Raw genomic sequence first — 21303 nt, 5'->3', positions numbered from 1 at the left:
TACAAATATTTGTCAATGCCCTCCTTAGTGCATTTGTTCTGCATAAAACTGAAAACAATTTTTCATTTCATTAACAGTGGTTTTTCTGTGGCATTAAGCACTCCATCAATTTTAATCTCAGTTCCTATGTTTGAGTTACTGCTGAATACTTCTTTTCTGGCAAAGCACAAGACCTTTCATTCCTGTCTTTTCCCATTCCCTACGTGTAGACAAGTTACATTAAGTCCCCTGGGATCAGAAGAGACCAGAAAGCCAGGCTGATTTGTCAGGCCCCAAGGCTTGGCCTCAGGCACAAGCATGTACAGTCTGAGAGCTTCATTCTCATCTTCAGCACATATGTAACCTCTGTTCTCGTTAATGGAAGTGATGCGCATACACCGAAAGACCAGATATTTTGTTGTTCCTTCATTAAAGAATACCATAAATATAGACCAAAATTATCCAACCAGACTAGAAAATCTCTGTCCAGTGCGTGTTTTGCAGAGGAGCAACCTGGGAGCTGACTTTTGAAATGAGAACTATGATGTGTCCTTTAACTGAAATATGCTAGATATACACTAGTAATGAAAACTTCTTCCGAATCCCTGAGCAGTGGACTATTCAAAGATAACCACAAGAGACAGGCATGGTAGGTGTAGCTGATGTTGACACAGTGAAGTTGTTCAGTGCAAGAGAGAGAAGGAAGTACAATTGTTTACATCTCAAGAGGAATCACTCTGAACTGGATTCAGCTCCCTTATGCTCGAGGATACATTGTCTGCAAAGGAGATGCGGTCTGCAATTTTGTACACCCAGGAGAGGCTACCTTAAGACAGCTAGTTTGCCATCAAAGGGGAAGAGTAAAACAAATTAATATAAGCTACCCAAAGTCACGTTCAAAACCTGATCCACAATCTTTAAAATCACTGCAATTCCTTTTAAATCAAATCCCTGATGTCTCATTGAACAACTACCTATATGCCATTTCTGTAAACTTTAATGAAAGGCCTAAATTTATGTTCAAAAAATATTCACAACCAGGACATCGGGAGTGTTACAGGCTCCATTCAACTCGTCCTTAACACTTTGTTTTGTTTCACATTCTTCTTTCCCCGTTTTAAAGCAGCCTAGCTCCATACTTCCTCGTTTAGTTGTGCAGACCAAGGTGAGGAAGACGGGCAGACCAGCAGAAACGACCCCCGTGCACAGGCTGTCAGTGAAATGAGACTGAGCTGGGCTGGAGAGTGCTATTCCACAGCGTAACTTAGGTTGTAGTAGTTCATCATGAACAAAACTGGCCGTTTCCAATTCACGAGCCTGCCTGATGGCTGTACCTGCCTGGGCTGCCATCCTAAGATGACTGGAACGGTGACTGGCTGTGCTGGTGAGTCATTAAAGATGGGATAAATGGGAGCTGATCAGGAAGGCAGCTCCACTGAAATGAGGACTGTTGGCTTGGATCACGCATTTACTGCTAGTGATGAAAGGGAGGGAGGGGTACAGAAGCCTGTGATTTGACTGAAAGATGAGATGAGATTTTCTAAAGAGTATAATTCCATTTGAAACAGGATTCCGTGGTTTTATAAGTTCTTGGATATCAAAATAAAAAAAAAAAATAATCGCCTTATTATTTAACTGACACCGTTTAAATAATTTAAAGCACATACAGAGACAATGAGGCAGACAGAAGTGCTATATTTATATACAGAAGACCCTAAACTCCATGAGAGTTTCATCAGTATCTAACAAAGTGTTGCAGAAGAAAAATCCAGCATTTTCTGGCAACCAGTCCATAGAGATAAGCTACAAAAGCTATTTCATTGCCCCTTCAAGGTTCAGGAAGAAAGTAGTATGCCAAAGGAAAGGGTAGTTATATATGGGTTTAGAAATATTATTGTTGTTGTTTTTGTTGTCGTCATCATTGTCACTGCTGTTGTTATTATAATTTAGATTTTTCCTGCATAGTGAACCCCCCACCACATTTGGATGATTAGACCACGTTTGGCCTGCACTCCACCGGTTAGAAAAGCCTTCCTCCTTTGTATATTCAGAACAAGTTTCATGAGAAGTATCTCAGAAACATCTGCCTTCATTATAATTATATTTCTATTTCAGCTGCACCAAGCTATTTACAGATGAGCCTGTTCATAAAGAGCTTTATAATTAAGCAAACAGAAATATCTTTTTATAGGATGCAGATCTAGGGGTGATAATCACACACAAAATACACAGACACAGTTGCAAATAGAGTGTTTAATGCTAGTTATATAGTTAGTGATGTGCTCAATAAAGCCTGACATGTCTTTGTTCCTAAATGTAAGAAAATATGGTCTTTCCTACACAATTGTGTAAACTGCCTTTTTCATATACAAAAGGCCATATATTTTGCGGGGGCTATTGCTTGAAAGCCATCATGAAAACAAGCCCTCATGTCTCCAGTGCAACATGATTTCCAAGCTCTTGGGTGAAAAATGGAGCTGACAGCACTATATATGAGTTTCGGAAGTGTAACATCTTCCTTATGTATGAGGTGTGACCTGACACTTCCACTGATGGACACCAAAAGACAGAGAATTGAAATGAGAAAGTATTGGCAGAAGGAAAAACAGACAATCTATTATTTAGTGAAATTACTGTCTAAGGTCTTTTCACAGTGTATGTGCTCCAGAAATCCAACCTTACCCCTTCTGAAGAACATCTTTGTCACTTACTTCTCTCCAGATTGCAAACTTGATCTTTTGCAGCACTTTCTTAGAATTTTTATAACCAATTGTAGCCCAAGTGGGTTTGTAAACTGAACTGCTGTGATACACTATATGAAGCCCAAGTGTGAGCAACATGCCAAAGAAAACCACACAAAGATTAAATTAAACTGTACATGACACCTCATTTTTCAAAAACAAGGTTTTGTTTGTAGGAATGTCTATGGTGGGTTGCTTTTTTTTTTCCTTCATATTTAAAGCAGCCAAAATAGATGTCTGAAAGAAGACAGCAGAGAGCAGGCCCCTAGATATAATGTTAAAAAAAAAAAAAAACAACCAAAAACTATGAACAGAAGTGACGTAGAGTAGTAACATCTTTGCTAAAATGTTTGCTAAAATCATGTGGAAACACTTTCATACATTACTTGTAAACTAAATAGGTCCAATTTGGTTTAGAAGTTTCTATTAATTTATGTTATTTTTATATCCTTGAACAGTTTATAAATATTCTGGTGAGATATTCCTGGAAGGATTTGAAAGGGAACTATGTGGAAGATTTCAGTATTTGTCAAGATCCTTTAATATGAGCTCTTACAAGGTTTATTCATGCTTTCTACTTCAGGTTGGTTTTACACATTCAACGTGGGTGCTTTGCCTCCCTGCAGGACCTTTCCTTTGTGCGTTGACTATACAGAGTGCCTCCGGAGGCAGAGCTACAAGTGGGCAATGTAAACACTCTCATTCAACTGCACCACCTCCAAAGCAGTTTCTTCATTGCTAAACCACTGATTTCAGAAAGTGTTAAGTAGTTCTTATGATCATGTTAGATAAACAGTCCTAAACTCAATTATGGGATTACAAACACGTTCTGATGCCTGATTTGTACTGCTGTTTAACTTGAAAAGGTCTTGCGGTAAACATCCAAAAATGACTTCATTCCATTCCTTGAAACCAAAGATTTGACAGCAGTTAAGCACTGGGTAAGGTGTGATCTTCCCTTCTTTTCCCCATCATGCCAGTCAGTATTTTATTCTCATTTCTCCAGGCTTCTCCATCTGTATCCACCCATTGCCTCTTGCCTTGTATTTCAATTGCAAGCTCTTGGGGACAGATATATCCCTATTCTCTCAGTGCAGTGAAGCATAATGGAGTCAAGAACTGTCAGTGTTAGGTGTCACAACAATACAAATAACAAACAGGGCAATATTTCTTCATCCACAGAACTGCACAGAGCAAGAGACTCAAATAGAGAAAAGTATTATGTAAAACAAGAATATTGTTTCTCTATTATGTTTTCATGCATTAAAAGCAAGCATGTCCTTTCAGTATCAAATCAAATAGTTTCTGGTTTAAATTAGGGGGGTGGGGGTGGGCAGGGGAAGTAAGTATGTCTCAATGAGGATACAAGACGTAGATTGTCTACAATGTGGACAGTAGAATCTCAGAGAAAATAATACTTGAATGGATCGGTGCTATTAAAAATGTGATAGAGACCATATCTCAGATAAGACCCGTCAAGAACCATACAATCTCCTGATGACCAACACGAACAATCCCCACAGCCTGGCTGAGTGTGTGACACTTAGTTAAGATGTGGGAATGCGTGAAATCTGGCAGCCCTGGAATCTCAAGTCTCACACACAGAAAACAAAAAGCATCACTGCTGTCTGTTCCAGGTTCATTCCAGTTGTAGCTTCCTAGCACCATTGTCCCTGCCAGACAGACCCCAAATGAACTGATACTTCTAAAATTAGAGCTGCATTTCATTAACTATTTAGTCTGCAGCTTGTGAGGCTAAGAACATGGTCCTATGTTTTGTGTGAAATTCCCAACTGGATAAAGTGTGAAAAAAGAAATGTTAAAGAAGAAATTAAAATTGAACTTATTGACGGTTTCCATCATCCCTCTCCCTCCCCCAGTATGAAGTTGGAAGCAATGTAAATGCAGAACATCTGATTCTTGAAGTCTTCACTCCCAGAGGTGCTGGTTCTGGGTTAAGCACTCACTTTCTGGCGCACTCCAAGCTTGCTATCAACTGACATTATTGCACTGTTCCAGACCAAAATCCAACTCCACAGAAGAATTTTAAATGCTAGAAATGGGGGAATTGTAACAGAGGAGCCTTCTATCTGTTCTTTTAGATTGTGGCTGACAGCTGAATTTACATAACTGCTGGTGAGCATCACTTAATGCTGACTACTGGATAGCCTTTCCAGCTGAACAAGTAATATACATAGCTGTGTCCACATCAGGTAGGCTAAAGATTTCAACATAACCACAAAGTTGCAAATGAAGACCTGTCGCTATTAACCCTGAAATGCTGGTAGAGTGTGTGGGAGACCCAAGTGTTGATATGCTAAGTCAGTCAGTGCTGTCCCAGGGCCAGCAACAGGGCAGAAGGTTTTACGTGTTGTCATATTCTCACGTGTCAAATCATCCACTCTATGTTGTCCTTATGATGTGGTCAGAGCCTTATTATAGAACTCTTTGATGCAGTTCAGTGCAGTCTGGATGAAAGAATAACTCGTAGTAGACAAATATAAAGCCTCTTAACTAGGGTTGTGATGTGTTCTGTGTGGGATATGTTTCATCAGCATATTCACAGCATGCGTCTCTAACAGATCCAAGTTTGATTCTCAAGGTGTGAAAGTGTCAAGCTATCATCAAGTCCAATTTTCCCATGCATCAAGTTTCTCATGCTTATCAGCAGAGGAGAACCATAAAGCTCCTCCGAATGGGTATCTCCAACTCTGACCGCAAAAACAAAAAGGATGAGAGTTGTAACTGCCTGTATGAGCCTTCTTCTCAGCCAAACAAAAGGTTTTTACTTCCTTCTTCATGCAAGAAGAACCTGGCAATGCAGCATCGCTCCTGATTTCTTGTCAGTATCAAAAGGAAAGGGATACAGTCTTCTCATCTCTCTTGAAATGAAGGAAATCCTTATGACAGAGAAAAAAGAATGGAAGGAATTAGCTTGGAAATGCACGCTGTTAACAGTCTGTCATCCACATTATTAGTGTGTCGCGTGTGGTCTCCAATATCTGGAGCTGTGGGACTAACAGCAATATTGCAAAAATAATAATGTTTATCATATCTAACCCATGGAATGTTGTGAAGACAGTTTTTAAACTATCCTCACCAGAGAAAAATGAGCTAATTAAGGCTTCAGCAGCAGACTTGGAGAAGGTGAGAAGTAGGGAGAGTCAGAATCTGAGAATGAAAGATAGCCAAGTCAAAATAACTCTTAAAACCAAATTTGGCTTATGAGCTGTCAAAACTGTGTTGCCATTGGCTAAGATAAAATATGAGTTATCAAAATACATTGCTCTCTATCGAAGGAAACTTAATTTAAAAGGCAGGAGAGAGGAAGGAAAAAAAGGGCAGAAAGATTGCCATCTTGAAAGTGAAGGGTGAACTCTGAAGGGAAGCCCGTCAGGATTCTGTACTACTTTTAAATCTAGGCCCTGCAAAGGTCCAGCATTCAGACCATGAGGTAAACAATGGTCTCTTGAGACACAGCTTAAGGTGAGGGAGATTAAACAAATAAGAACAGGTCTTATTATGCACGTATACTACAACTGAACTGACATTTTCTTTACTTTTTGTTAATGTCTTCCTAACTTTTACTGAAGAGCTTAACCCATTGCCTGGCTAGAATAAACTTATACTGCTTTCATTCTTAAGTGTGTTTGATTTAACAGGCCAGCCCACGTAAAACTGAAAAATAGGGTACATAATAATAAATGAATCACTGCAGGCGATATTCAGTTAAGCTGAGATGGCCACAGAATAGGTGAGTACAGCAGGAGGCAAGGGAGTGATGCTTTGTTGGTTAAAATGCCGCTTCCTCTCTGACATTTGGAGCTCCAGGTTTGGGGAGCGACTATGCAGGGATCAGACTGCAGGGAGGCAATACGCCTGCTCCTATACAGCCCAGCTCCCTCGCACCACCGCCCCAGCTCCCTTTCCTGGCAGCACCACAGCATGACCCCAGTCAGTCCCCCACAACATTTGCTCTATACCATGGTCAGAAATCTGGAGAGACAGTTCACTTCCCCCCATGGCCAGACAGACTCAGCCCCTAGTGAACCCCACACGTGCTCATGAGTCAGGGGCAGCCAGAACCCCAGTGACATCAAGACAGAGCAAGCTGTAAGCTTAGAGGACAAGGAAGAAATTGCTGCAAGCTGGACAAAAAAGCTTTCCTGGACTGCATTAGCCAGTATCCTTTGTGAAACAATTGATTAATAACAGCTGCATCTGTACTGTAGAAAATAAAATCCTATTTTATCTATATGTATTTGTTTTAAAAGAGCAGAAGGCTATTCAAAGCCGAGTCAATAGTGGCATTACTGGAACTCATTTGGAATGGACAATGTTTGGCCTATTGTGTTAAATTCCTGAGGGTTTGCCTATTTTTGTATCAGATTACAGCTTTATTAGGTACAACTGTTTTTACATTGCATTTTTGTGATTAATGATGCTAAAAGGATTTTGGCATTTCAAATGTTGTACACAAACCTAATGGGCAAAATCTTCTGTAAACTTCTTCTAAGCTTTTGGCAAACTTTCCTCAGGAGCAAATATTAACTCCAGATAGTGTTTATTAGCTTTTATAAAATAATCACTGTAATAGTGGCATGTAATTGCTGGAGGTAAGAGAACATCCAGGCCAAGAATTAATCAAGTTTGAGCTCCTTAATAGAAACAGGTCAGGAGCAATTTATTTCTTGCCCAGTTTGTGTTTAAAATAATATAATTTTCCTCTGATTTTGTGTCATATTCCAAGAGTGATTTCATATACAACATTCCCTGAATAAACTGTATTCTTAACTAGAGACAGGTCTGAACAGCAAAGTTCAGGACTCACTTTATACTCTGACAAAGTATGGAAGCGTTTGGACTTTAAGCTTTAATTTGCACATTACATGGGGTAGAACAAGCAAAACATTCAGATCTTAATGCAGCCCCACAGCCTTTTTAACCCACTGCCCAAAGTCTGAATGTTTCTGTAGATAGGTTTTTATTTGAGGGTGTCCTGTCAGCATCAGACAAATGGGAACCAAATACTGTTCTTCAAAGAGATCAGAGTCAGTAATGCCAGACTCATTAAGCTCTTTTAAATGGTACCTTTCATGTAATAGTCATAACAGCCTCTTGCAATTGCCCTCTAGAAAGTCAGTGGAGCCTTCCTATTGAACCTCTGTGTGCCAGGTAACTCCTTGAGCAGAAACAATGCAGAAACAGTCTTTTGACAAAAGACGTGAGGAATGGCTAAAGCACCAATATAAACTTATCTGTATGTCATGAATACAGACATATCTAAAAAAACACCAGATTAAAAAAAAATCTGGAAGTGACACCAAAAAGAGGACTTAACCCAAGTTAAGTCCAGTCTAAGGACCACTATATAGCCTCACAGCTTGGGATACTAAGTAAGGTAGATTTATCTCTTAGGGTTGATGTTACATCAGGCACCTTTGATTCCCACTCTGTGTACAGTGAAGCTGTTGGTCACACATTTTCTTTGAAGTTAAAGCCATAGTATAGGATGCACATCAGAGGAAGTGATCTTTCAGGCATATCAAGCTGCATCAAGGCATCCAAGTACAGTTTCAACACAGGAGGTGAGTTATACACATTAGCTCACCTGGTATCTCTGCAAAATCAAACATGCCCAGGACCTTTAGCACTGAGGACAGAAAACTTGGAATGGTCTGTGTCCATATTCAGCTCTTACCCTCCAAAGCAAGGTGGTTGCATCTAAAATGCTCTCTGGATAAAGTCAGCTCCCCATTCCTGTCTGGAAATTGTCTGGGAGAGTGCCAGTTAACTCCGGCAAATACCATGACTGTGACCAGCCTAAGAATTTGGCAGCATGGATAACTGAATTTTCTGGTACCTGGTTTTGTATTCTGAAACTGTTTAATTTTCTAGGAAACAGAGACTAAGAGGCTTCATGTACACTAGGTTACAGAAGCTTTCTTTGGTCAGTCTGTTTTGGGGAACAAAGACATCCTTAGTCACAGGCCAGTCCTAGAATCTGACACTTTTTGGTTTGGGAGAGAGACTTGCCATGGGACTTTTAAGGCAAGGGTCTGATCACCAACAGTTTGAAGTGGTCTGACCGGATAAGCAGGAATCAAAAGCACAATATCCACACTGCAGAAATCCATCCACTTTCTAGTGCTAGAATTCATATTTCTATGCAAAAAAGCTCGTCCACTCTCCTTTTATAATCTGTTGAACATCAGCCATCAATCATATTTAATGTATATAAACACCTCTGCACAAAATCTTAGGGGACTCTAATTCAAATAAAACCATTAACTATAAGCTTTGAAACTCCTTTATTTTTAATCATAAAATTTGTCTTTAGATTTGTCCTGATCAAATCAACGTTATTTCAATGTTATTGTTTTCCTAACCCTAACCTTCTAGCGTATACTGTGAAATCATAATACTGTACAGAGGAACACTGTAAATGGATAATGACTCACAGTTGTGATGCATTACATCATGGAAAGCAGCATTTCCCACTTCTCACTACTGGAGCTTCACTTAGAAAACCTGCCATTTCTGTGCCTCACGGGGCTCCCCAGCTCCATGGGTGTCAGAGCCTTCTATTTATCTAAATCACTTCTGCTATCAGCTGTGGAAAAGGTAGTATTAAAACTAAATATGTAAGCCTGTCCATACCTGGACCTCATCCAGCTCCATGCAGACCCATGCAGGTGTCTCTGAATGCTGATCTCCAGGGCTCCAAGGGAACACAGAGCAGAAAATCCCATGTTGACCCTGTCCAAAGCCAGCACAGGCTGCAGATTAGTTGATTTGCATGGGCTGTATATCTAATGATTGCCCTGCAAGATACACCTCACTGGATAAATTATAATGATAATTTTAATAATCTTTTAGATTGGATGGTCACTTTGGAGGACTAAACGTGGACACCTAACTGCTATTCAAAAGCATATTTGAGAACCTACTGCTTACATAGAAAAGGGAAAAGAGTGGAATAAGTCCCAGGAGATATTTTTCAGTCTGATTCATGACAATATACACCTCTGTCTTTTTAACTTGATTCAATATCCTAATATAAAACACAGTACAGTGTCCACAGATTGATTCAGAGTCTGTTGTTTCGTATTTACAGCTCAGTTTCCCCCCAGCCAGAAGAACTGTGGAGTTACCAAACCAAGCTGACTCCTGTGCTGGAAACAAAAAACCAATGGATATGAGATGAACCTAGTTTTGGTTGAGTGTTCTGGTGCAACCAATTTTTTTTTACAGAGACCCTAGAACTAGAATGAGGAAAGACAGCAAAACTCCCGAAGCTGTTGAGTGGCATTTACAAAAGTCCACAATAACTCAATTGTTTTCAGAGTTCCACAGAAAAATCTTTAACAGGCCTGTGAAGAAACAAAAGGAGTTTTCTTACTCCTCTTCACAAATTGGCTAACCACAGTTACAGCTTAAGTAAAGAATTTACCTTCAGGTAAGGATCTCTGCAAGAGAAATGAAAAATGCAAGAGAGAAAGGACCCTTCCCTCTGCAGCTGGCCATGTCGGGTACCAGGACCGCAGCAAATGGCAGAGATCCCGAGTCCTCGCTTTGCCACATATATCATCGTTCAAAGCAAAAAAATCATATTCATACCAAATTATGGTCCTAGCAAGAATGAATGCTGTAGATTTTCATTGCCATGCATTTTTATATTACGTATATAAAAATACAGTGCTCACTAAAGCTAAAATTTGTCTCTAGAAAATCCACGTAATCCTGTGTTTGACAGGATATAACAAATATCATTCACAAATAAAAAAGAGCTGAGACATGCATAGAAAGTGCAAAGGAGACAATGATAAAGTGAGGTATTAACTTGAACAGGCATTCATCGAAAATTACAGGTTTCATCCATTTCTGGTCACTTATTGTAGGCTTGTGAGAAAAAATACCTTTCAGAATGAAAATACATGTCTCAGAAGTAAACATGGCTTTCTGGCTGGGACAGGCTGCACAGAAGGCACAGAGAAGTAACTCAGAAATACACATAGGATAATACAAAGTTTGTTTCACATCTACAGGCATGATCCATGGGGAATGAGAAGGCATCCGTTCAACCTGGGACCATCCCTGAGACCATTTTTGGGGGATCCTAGAAAAGAGGATATACCTGCTGGCATATGTACCTCTGCACCTTCACCACGGGCAGTAAATTATGGGAAGAAAAAAAAATAATAATCTAATTTGATTTCCAGGACCTAAGGATTCTGATCTGGACCTGCAGAGGCACAGTAAGAGTCTTGAGTGTGATCTCCGTAGTATCACGCCGAGCAGGCTTGCACACCAAGGTACACGCACATCAAAGCCACACTTCTGGGATTGTGCCAGTTCATTTTTACCAGTCGGGCAGCACTTTCACGTGCTGCCTTTGCAGCGATGGTGTCAGATACATATGTTTCAGATGTACAGTGAAGCACGGGATGAAAGTCTGGCTATAATTTCATACCCACTCATCCAGAAGCATATCGTTATGCCAGTGTGACGCTTACTCCAGCAAACAAATGGTGTTTACAAAATCTTTCTCTAAATGTGTATTATCTACATGGCACTGAAAGTTTTACTGATGTCTAAGAATCAAAGTCCTTGCCACAAAAGGTTCATAATCTGAATGAAAAACATGGGCTCAAGATAGGTTACGTGATGTAAGAAGTAAGACAGTAAGCAAAAAAATTTAGCACACAGCCTTTCAGGCTTGGCACTTTTTAGAGAATGATAAAAATCAAGATTTCCTGAAGAAAAAGAGGCACAAATCCTACCTATTAAAGCCACAATAGGAAAGCAGTTTGAAATCTTCCCTGTTTCTCAGTTATGGTTTTTTGGGTCTATTTTCATCCACTTTTTGCAGAGCTTTCAGCCTGTGACTGAACTGAAACCAGCCAATCTCTCTTTCTGGTTCGTGTATATTAGCTCAGTGCTGTTAGGCTTGTTTCTCCAAAACAGCAGGGTGCTGGGATTTTTTAAAGGTTTCCACAGAAATTAAGAGGAGAGGGATATAATACCTTCAACTCAAATTTATTTCTTTTAATTCATTTTATATGCACTGGGGGCCTAAATAACTCAAGAGTAATTACTGAAAAGTAGCCTATTGTGTGACTTGCACCCCTTTGTGAGCAACTATTGCCTTAACTCCAGATGCAGAGTATTTTGTAACATGACTACGCTCCATATTCCCTTTGTGGGGCATACAGACAAGCAGTGGATCCATTTTTCACTTGCATGCCAGAATAGCTAACCATATGTGTACAGTTACCCATGTATATAAAGGCCAGCAATCAATTACTACTACTAGAAGTTAGTGCAAATCAGAGGACAGACATAACACCTCACAACTGTCTCTCTAAATAGCAGTGCCCCCTAAGCCTGCCTCTATAACAGATTAAAGTTACTGCTGATAAGACAATGTAGTCCTTAATATTTTGACTAGTAAGTGCCAACCTCTGGAAATGTGGTTTCGAGTAACAATAGCAATGACAAACAAGAAATTTTGAGCATTCATTCAAGTTGCTGGTCTCTGTCCAAATTGTTACCACTCATAGTGTGGCTTGAAAACTTTAATACGCACATTCGTTTGAACAGAGTTTGCTTTGTACAGGGCAAACAAGGCATCTCACACAAAAAAATTCTGTCAGCTGCACAATATACAGTCATATTGTTATTACAGGTCTCCAGGGCCTGTGTGAAATACAAATGAATGTGCAAGTGTTATCAGAATGAAAGGGCAGAAATGAGGAAAATCTGGAATAAACTAGCCACATTTCACTGAGCTAGATAACTACATCTTTCCTCTCCTCATTTTTCCTCTCCATTACAAGCATCTGGCAAAAAAATGAATAAGGTGTGTGGGGAGAGGAGTCATGTCTGAAACTTTTTTCTTTGCTTCAATAAGCTGGAAATCTTAGGATCACTAACAGCTGAGGTTTTTTCCTCCTCAGCCCAAAGAAAGGGGGCTGGGCTTTTTCCTCATTAGCATGAAGATTTTTATTTTTTTCATATAGAGACTGGCACTTCTTTCTCCTAGAAATTTCTTTGAACAGAAAACATTTGCAATGAAATTAGATTTTAGACAAAAGCATTAAACCAGTACTATTCCTGGGTTGGTTTATGTTTAGATTTTCCATGCACGCATTAGGAAAATGTAATTCTGAATCTACATTGCATTGTGAAATGTAGATGGACACACAGCTGGCTGAACACACTACACTGTAACATAGCTTTCAAATTATATTTTCTTAATGAATACATTCAACTATACACAAAAGACATCAGTATTACACAACCTATCACTCAAAAAATAGCAAACCACATAAAGTATTGTCCATGAAACCTTATCATCTTCCTTTGGGAATATACATCATGAGGTGGTACAAGACGGTATAACTGCACCACCTCCTATTTTTGCACAGCACCTTGACTCATTCTTCTCATTCTCTTTGACTTCTTCACTCACTATGTGATGGCACGAAGTCACGTGCTAAGTGTAGGATTATTTAATTTCCTTCTGGGCGTTTTGTCCAGCTAGTCACCACAATAACTGAGTTATTCCCAAACATGAGTGACTATATCTAGTCTGACACCTCTAGGGCATTAGATCTTGTTGTTGTTGGGTTTATTTTGTTGTTGTTGTTAATCCACAAGTTAGGAATAAATGAGATATTAAAGATAAAATTTTCTTTTTAGAAGAGTTTGCTAACTGAAGATCCTAGATTGAGACATTTAGAACCAGTTGTCTCAGAATAATTTATGTTTTAGAGATCTTTGTGCATTCAAACACAGCAACAATTAGTATTATTTGTGTCTGTTAGCAGTCGGCATTCTTGTAAACCTGTAACAGCATCATATATTAAGCTCCCTGTAAATTAGGAAGGCACAGTTAGTGGCCAAGAGTAAAACTGTAGCTTTAAATAATGTTTTCTTAGTCACAAAAGAACTCTGTGGGGAACTGTAGTCACAGAGTAAAATTGCATGACACTGCACCTCTTGAGCCAGAAAGGTGTTCGTCTTTCCTGCAGCTCCCATGCTCTTTGTCCATGCACACCTGTAGGACGAGGTTCTTCAGAGAATGTTCTTTAACACCCTTCAAGAAAGTTCATACCCTGTCTGGTGCACTAAATAAAACACTGATTCTGAAGCAAAAATGAAAGAAAAAAATTACATACTTGCTTAAATAAAGAGCAGAGGTGATGGTGTTTTTAAAATAAAAGATACAAATATTCTGTAATTAAACATGGTCTATCATACCTTTTCAATTTTGGGGAAAAAAATCCACTGGTATGGAGGCATGTTGCATCTGTAAACATTTCTTTTATAATATTCTGAAACTGTAATATTTTTGAAGACTAGAACCAAAATTTCTATTGGAAAATTTTAAGCTTTGTAAGAGACAGACCACTGGTTTCTAGTTAGCTGTGTTACAGGCTGTCATAATTTACAAATAGAAAGAGATTGAATTAAAGTTACGTAGAAAAAAACTTAAAAATGGTATTTTCTTCCTTTTTCAACCTTCTATTCATTATGCTAAAATTCTTCCTCTCTCTCCCATGCTCCACAGATAAAATTACAACCAATACTACTGTCATACAGAACTGAACTGGTTACCAGTGTGGTCTTTGGCGAATCCACAGTACCAACTTCATTCATTTAGGCCAAAGAGGCAACCGAGCATTACAGTTAAAAAAATATTTTCTATTTAAATGTTATACACATTGTACAAGGGCATTGCAGAGCAAAGAAATATGTATTTTCAGCAAAACTGAGCTAGGATCAAACTTTTGGAGGAAAATGTCTCATTTCTCTCATATAATCACAGAATCATTTAGGTCAGAAAAAACCTTAAAGTTCATAGAGTTCAACCATAAACCTAACACTGCCAAGTCCACCACTAAACCATGCTCCTAAGCACCATCACTCTTGTTCTGTCCAGCCACTGAACCCTGGGTCATTCTTGCAGTCTTCTTGTACCTGTGGTTCCTGCAACAGCACTGAGGTTTTTTTCTGGGGAAAAGAAAGGTAGCTGGACATGCCTGACATGTCCTATGTGCTGGATTTTATTTCCTTTTAGAGAAGGGACATATAGGTCTTGCTGATGTGTATAGTCCAGGTTCACTTGGAGCAAGTACGTCTACATTACATCATTCTGTTTAAGAACGGCTATTGGTGTCTCACTGTGATGCTGATGTTTCCCTTTTCTAAGCACTAATGTCTTAGGGCTTTATAGGTCATCTTCCTAGTGAATAAGAATTAAAAAGTCAGGGACAGTCTGGGAATATTCTAGTTTACATATTTACTTCCATACGTGCACAAACACTGAAAAAGTAAAGGCCGAATGGAATATAGGTACTGCATATCTCTTGCTTCAGAATTCTTTGTCCAATACAAAAGCCTGGCTGGCAGCAAGCAACTTTGTCCGAAACCTTTAGGGCATCAGAGCGGCATAAAGCAAATGCCTCTCTCCTGTAAGCCCCTCCAACAGAGTATCATGTGTTATGCATTTCTTCTCGAGACTGAACATTTGCTCGAACACAGAGAAAGACCTTGGCAGACCATATATAATAGCACCACCTAGTGATTTCCTGCAAGAACCACGTACTATTCCAGCCTCGGCATTTTAAAATTAAAATTATATGAGACAGAAGCATTTTAAAATACTGAGAAAGTGATGCTAATCTACATAATCTATTCTACACCTTAAATTATTTGCAAATTGTTTCAAAGAGAGTTATTCTTAGAATAATGTGTTCTTTCAATGATTCATGAGCAAGCTCACAGGAGATGAAGACTTTTTTGAAACAGGATTGAAAGTACTAGAAAGAAGGTTTTTGCATGACTAAGAAATTCACCAATACTTAACCTTTTAAAGGGAAGATATTTTTTAATTGCTTACTTGAAAACATACCATTATTGTTTAAATTAAAATCCCTTGCAGCAAAAAGACTCTGATTTAATTGAAAAAACATACATGTTTTAAGAGTAATTGGGCTTGCTTCTGATCAAAACGGTATTTTTAATGATGTGTATTCTTTGAATGTAAAAAACTGGTAGGATTGCACACAACACAAAGTCCCCACGTTGGCAAATATTGCCGGGAATAAATTCCCCCTCCAAAAAACCCACACATTTTTTTAATATGTCACAATCCCAAGCACTGAAATATCTTAGCTATTCCTTCAGTATTTTATTGCTGTCTGTACAAGAAGCTTTTGCTCAATACATGACTAAATTTGAATGTGGCGTTATGGACATAAATACTTCAGATGGACCAAAACTTGAGCGTATATAGAACACATAGAATTTAAATTTCAAAAGAAAGGTTAGCATCAATGAACACAAAGATTAGATAGGCTCTAAGTCCTTAACCTTTCCTGCTGAAGCCAATGGAAAACTTTCATTAACCAAACCAAGTTAAAAAAATGCACATATGTATGTGTGTGTGTGTATCCCTACATGTGCATATGTATTTTTATTTCCATGTGTATGTATATGTAAGTGTAGATTGACCTTAGAGTAAAATGGGTGCCCTAAGAATGCTGTGATGATGACTGTACAATGGGGTCCTTTGCTTCTCCAAAGTTATGCAGTTGTCACAATGTGCTAAAAAAGCATAAAAAATAATTACATTATCCTTTTTAAAAAACAGAAATGCCTAAACCCTGCTTCTCCTTACCAGCAGTTCTAACCCTCATCAGAGATAAATCAATCTGCAGCAGTGGCAGGAAGCTATTTAAGGCCAGCGGATGGGGCCAGAGCCATGGCAAGTGCAGGACTGTAGCTGTCACATCCTCAGTACTGCATTCCCATGCTCAGGGCTGAGTCGCGCACCCTATTTCTTGTGAGCAAGGCTGTCATCAGTTTGACTTTTTGTCTCTTTATTTCTGTCTGGCATCTTCCTGTACATAGATCTCAATTATTCCCCTGGCATTTGTCCATTTTTTTAAATGCTTGGGGTTTGTTTCTTTCAACTTAAAGTTTTGGATCCGAAGATTCACTGGAAATGTCTTGAGGTCGGTGGTAAGAGCCAGAACCTGAGCTGGATACATGGTGATCTGAAGTGCATATGATGGTGTTTCTTCCCTGGTTGGATAACCTCTCTTTAATAAGACCAAAGACATAGTTACACTATGCATCAAGGCAGGACAAAGTTGCCTGAACTAATACTGCTCTAAGATGAAATGTCCTTCAGTGCAGCACAGCACCATGAAGGGATCCGTGCTTCATGTGAAGGAAGCAAAACAGAATCAGTACCACACTGACTGGCATACCTGCTAATCCCAGACCAATTTATCACTGACTTTGCTGTACCACATGCAATCGTGAAGCTACCCCAGACCTTGCCGTTTCATGTGAAATCTTCTCCACTCAGGTATCACCCAGCTGTTTTCTTCGAGAAAATTAAAACTACCATCACCATTGCAATTTCCATCTCTTTCTGTGACAACTACAGGAGCAGATTCAGCCTGGCTGCTGGCCAGTGGTGGCTGTATGATGCCAGTGTTGCTCTTAACTCTACAGCTGAGCACCACAAGGACAGGATGCGGTCCCAGGGCGGCTACTGCTCATGTGGGCAGCAAGAGCAATAAAAGATCTACAGGTAGTTCATTTTCCTCTGCAGCCATGGGACTCAGCACTTGGACACTAAGACAATGTGTGAGCTGTACGGAAAGACATGTGGGCTCCTGCCATGTGTGGAACACAGGCTTTTTGATTGTTTTCCTTCAGGGTAACTCACCTCCCCTTACTTCCTTTGGGAACATTAATATACCTTAATCTATGGTATAGACTGTACCAATTGCATTTTAGTACTCTAGACTATATGGAAATCTTAAATGTGGATCTGCATTTTCCTACTATTTATCTGTGGCATCTCTCTCACTCACATTCTGTTGTCATATACGTTTTCTACGCTCTGTTTTCACAACTCATTTTCACCTTCCCACATGAAGGATATCTCTGGCAGAGGACATTTATATTGTAAGTAACCTAAACATTTTGTTTTGTGCTTACTATACTGAAACTGCAGTAGTCTTGGAGTGATGGGGAAATGCATGCCCCTGTGTGGCCTTGAAAACACAATGTATTGTACACAGGACCTATGGTCCCTTAAACTCCCCACGTACACACTCCTGCCATTCTCTCCATTCCTGTTTGCCCATAAAACCTAAACTTCTATTTTGTTCCTCAGAACAAACTTGAAATGCAAATGAAGGGCCAGAAGAGGGCTGAGGTCTGTCTGCACGTGATTCAATGTTGGCTTCAAGGAAAAGAACTGTCTTATTTTAAGATAGGAGAGAAGCAAAGAAGTATCTGAGTCTTGCCACCTGTTTTGATCAGGGAACCCACTTTAATACCACTGTGGCACCACTTTTCATGTTTCCCTTCAAATTTAAAAAAAAAAAAAAAAAAAAAAGCAGCAAGTAGGGAAAGACTTAAAAGACTTGGGTTTGGCAGTAAGAAGGGCTGCAACTTACAGTGCATGCTTAATAAAACGTTTTCTTCTTAAGAAAAAGAGAATTAGCTGTACTCTGGTTGGGTACTTCCCCTAAGGACCTTGAAAGAAACCCTGGCAGATGAAGTGTGAACTCACATGGGAGACTCAGTAGATGGCACTCCTGCCCCTGAGTCAACACAGGGGCTCAGCTTTGGTTTGGAAGCTGTTCTAAGGGGGATGGGTTGAAATCTCTTCTATAAGACATAGGATTCAAAATGTATATACATACACACAAACTTATATATTCACGTTGTAAATAAGTATAAATCTTAAACAACCTAGAACCCAACTTGCCTGGAGACTACCTTTCTCCATATACCCCAGTGCAACCCATTTCCTCCTAACTCCAGCCATGGTGTTCGAGTGACATTTGCTGTGGGTCACAGCAACAGGTTATTGCAATATGAAATTGCCTTGGAGTATGAGAGGAGCCTGTTAAATCTTCTTTCACAGGATGAGACAAACACTGTTCTTTAGTTGCTCTGCTTGCATAACTTTTCTGTTTGAAAATATAAAATCATCCTCTTATTCTATCCAGGAGATGATTGCAATGTTTGGATAAATAATTTCTGTATTTGTACAGAATTTGTAAATTCTTTTATAATCTTTACAACCAAAAAAACACGATAAGTGGTTACTATTAAGGTATGCAGAAAAAAGAACACATTTAAATCTAGCTAAGTCAGTCCTCATGTCAATAATGTTAACTTGCACTCCAGTTCCTTCATCATGGAGTTTCCATATATTTCACTCTGCTGAACAACATTTTCTTAATACTTACTGAAGCACTTTCCGATCCAAAAACATAGTTCACATACCTCTATGCTATCTTCCAAATCAGAGTTTGGAAGAAAATTGTGAAGTGAAATGACAAATAATCTGAACAGGGAAAAATAAGAAGATCTAGAAAATAAAGAATTGTTGGAATAGATATTAGAATTTTCCATTGCAAATTATCACCACTAACCGGCTGTCTGGGAAACACTCCAACCTAATGTTGGGTTCTCTTTGATAACGTGGTGTTTCTAAGCAACATTTCTAGTCAGCCCATGTGTATGAGTGGTCAGCCACCACTCTGCAACTTCAAAACATGAATTTCTTTTGTTAGATGCAGATCCAATTTGCTGTTTGGTTTTCATATGAAAAATACAGCAGGCTTTTTAAGATACAGGTTTTTTTTTAAAAAAAAAAAGAAAGCAGTGCTAAATATTGTAACACATAAATTTCAACACATATAGCAGCGCGTCTAATTTATTCAATACTACATTAATGAACCCCTTTTTTGTTCTTAAGCTAAGCAGATGGGTATTCAGGTAGCATGTGTTAAAGTTGTCAAGAATTTATGTTCTAATTCCTTTCACATAGGCAGCCAAAGGCACTTCTTACATAAGAATGACAGCGATAACAATTAGCTGGTCTTCTCACTCAATATGTTTCCACTATAATCCCAGACAAAATATTTTTCAGGATTTGGACCTGCTGAACTAGAATTTCTGAAGTTCGTTCCTCCCAAACCTTGTATGTAAAAGAGATGTGAATTCCAGTCCCTCTGAGGCCATGGACTACCCATCAAGCTTGCACCTATGCTTTGCACACTTTCAAGTGTGAGGCATATATAATGATTAGGTAATTCATAATTTAATTTGGAAACTGTTCCTATCTCACCCAAAAATAATTTTTGTTTGATATGTATTCATATCACTGATAAATAAAGAACAGGCATGTTCCTGTGAAGCAAGCGATAATCAGTTCTACCACAGACAGGATCCCTCATACTGATGGTAGGAGTGAACTGGACCTGTTCTTGGCTGATGGACGTTGAGCTAAAGAGTCCTGCAGACTGCTGGCAGGGATGGGGATATGGTGGAGCCACAGGAGAGCACTGTGTTCAGTGAAGTTAGGCACCATTTTCTGCGGCTGTGCTTACATCTCAAAGAGACTGACTTCATATCACTGGCAAGGACAGTTGCATTCCACACTCAGGCAGAAAATATTTTAGATTTCTATAAAATCATCCTATCAAAATGAATATATTTTATCAACTCGGATCTTGAATATATGCATCCTACAGGTGCTAATTATAACAAGACATATGGTGAAACAGCACTTCAGATTGAGACAGTTTGGGGAATTTCTCTACCTATGATTTCTTCTTGACACTGGAATCTTTCTTATGGACATCTGTCAAGATGCAAATTCCAGCAGGAATGTGGCACACTCAGCTCCTTCTTCCAATCCTTTGCTTCCATATTGACATAAAACCCACCGTAGGTGGTAGAAAAGTTGCTTGCACCTGGTTCATGGCTAAAAACAGTGAGCTATTAAATTTTGATGATCCCCCATTTAAATGGTGCACACTTGGATAAAAGACGGCAACTATTCAGAGAAAACGGTTATTTCAAGTCTGATTCCCAGGAAAGATAGCAATTGAACTACAGATTAGTTACTGAGAAACAGATCATCTGATACACCTTATTTAAAGACCATCTGAGGTATAGGAAAGGGACAAGGAAGTCGTTTCCTCTGAGATCACTTCAGAGGAAAGAAAAATGGAGCAGACAGGACAGAGCGAAACTCAGTGTTCAGACCAGGAACCGGAGAAACGCCACGGACAACCCAGAAAACTGACCCAAGGACAGAAACAATCCAAGGTAAAGAGAACACTGAAGCAGAAGTCTGAATGTGGAAATGTTTTGTCCACAGACGTGTACTTCTAACTCTAGCTGAAGTAGGACATGATGCTACCTGTCTGTTCACCTCAGCTATCCTATATCTTTGAGAGGAGAAACTGCAAGTTTATGTTGACCATAACGTGGAGTTCTGGGAAAAGATATGTGTGGAGAAGTAGTGGAGGAGGTAATGGGCTGTAGGAGTCTTGCTTTTCTAAAACAATAGTAGATAAAAACCATACCAAAGTCGTCTGCAGAAAGAGAAGCTAAATCTTACTGAGACATAAGAAAGCTTAAAACATTTAGATTTCTTGTAATATTACCCAAACACAGCAGCTTGGATTGTACAAAGAGAACGAGTTTTATCAAGGCTGTGGCACACACGGTCCTAGAAAAATTAATTCAT

The 21303-nt window shown here is 39.2% G+C and overlaps 1 long non-coding RNA gene across 2 annotated transcripts in view; it reads right to left on the bottom strand.

Annotated features, from left to right (window-relative positions):
- LOC119150518 overlaps positions 1 to 21303 on the bottom strand; it is a 46790-nt gene that overhangs the window by 11222 nt on the left and 14265 nt on the right. The window contains exons 3-4 of one of the 2 annotated variants that reach the window (XR_005105095.1): positions 9381 to 9479; positions 1712 to 5620 (exon numbers count right to left, since the gene is read on the bottom strand). This is a non-coding gene — a long non-coding RNA (uncharacterized LOC119150518). Of the gene's footprint in view, positions 1 to 1711; positions 5621 to 9380; positions 9480 to 21303 lie in introns of those variants that run through there. The other variant, XR_005105094.1, reaches the window with a different exon arrangement.

Source organism: Falco rusticolus, chromosome 6 (genome assembly GCF_015220075.1).
Source record: "Falco rusticolus isolate bFalRus1 chromosome 6, bFalRus1.pri, whole genome shotgun sequence".
Taxonomy (NCBI): Eukaryota; Metazoa; Chordata; class Aves; order Falconiformes; family Falconidae; genus Falco; species Falco rusticolus.
The sequence above is the reverse complement of the archived record's forward strand: the minus strand, read 5'-3'. Positions and strand labels throughout refer to the sequence as shown.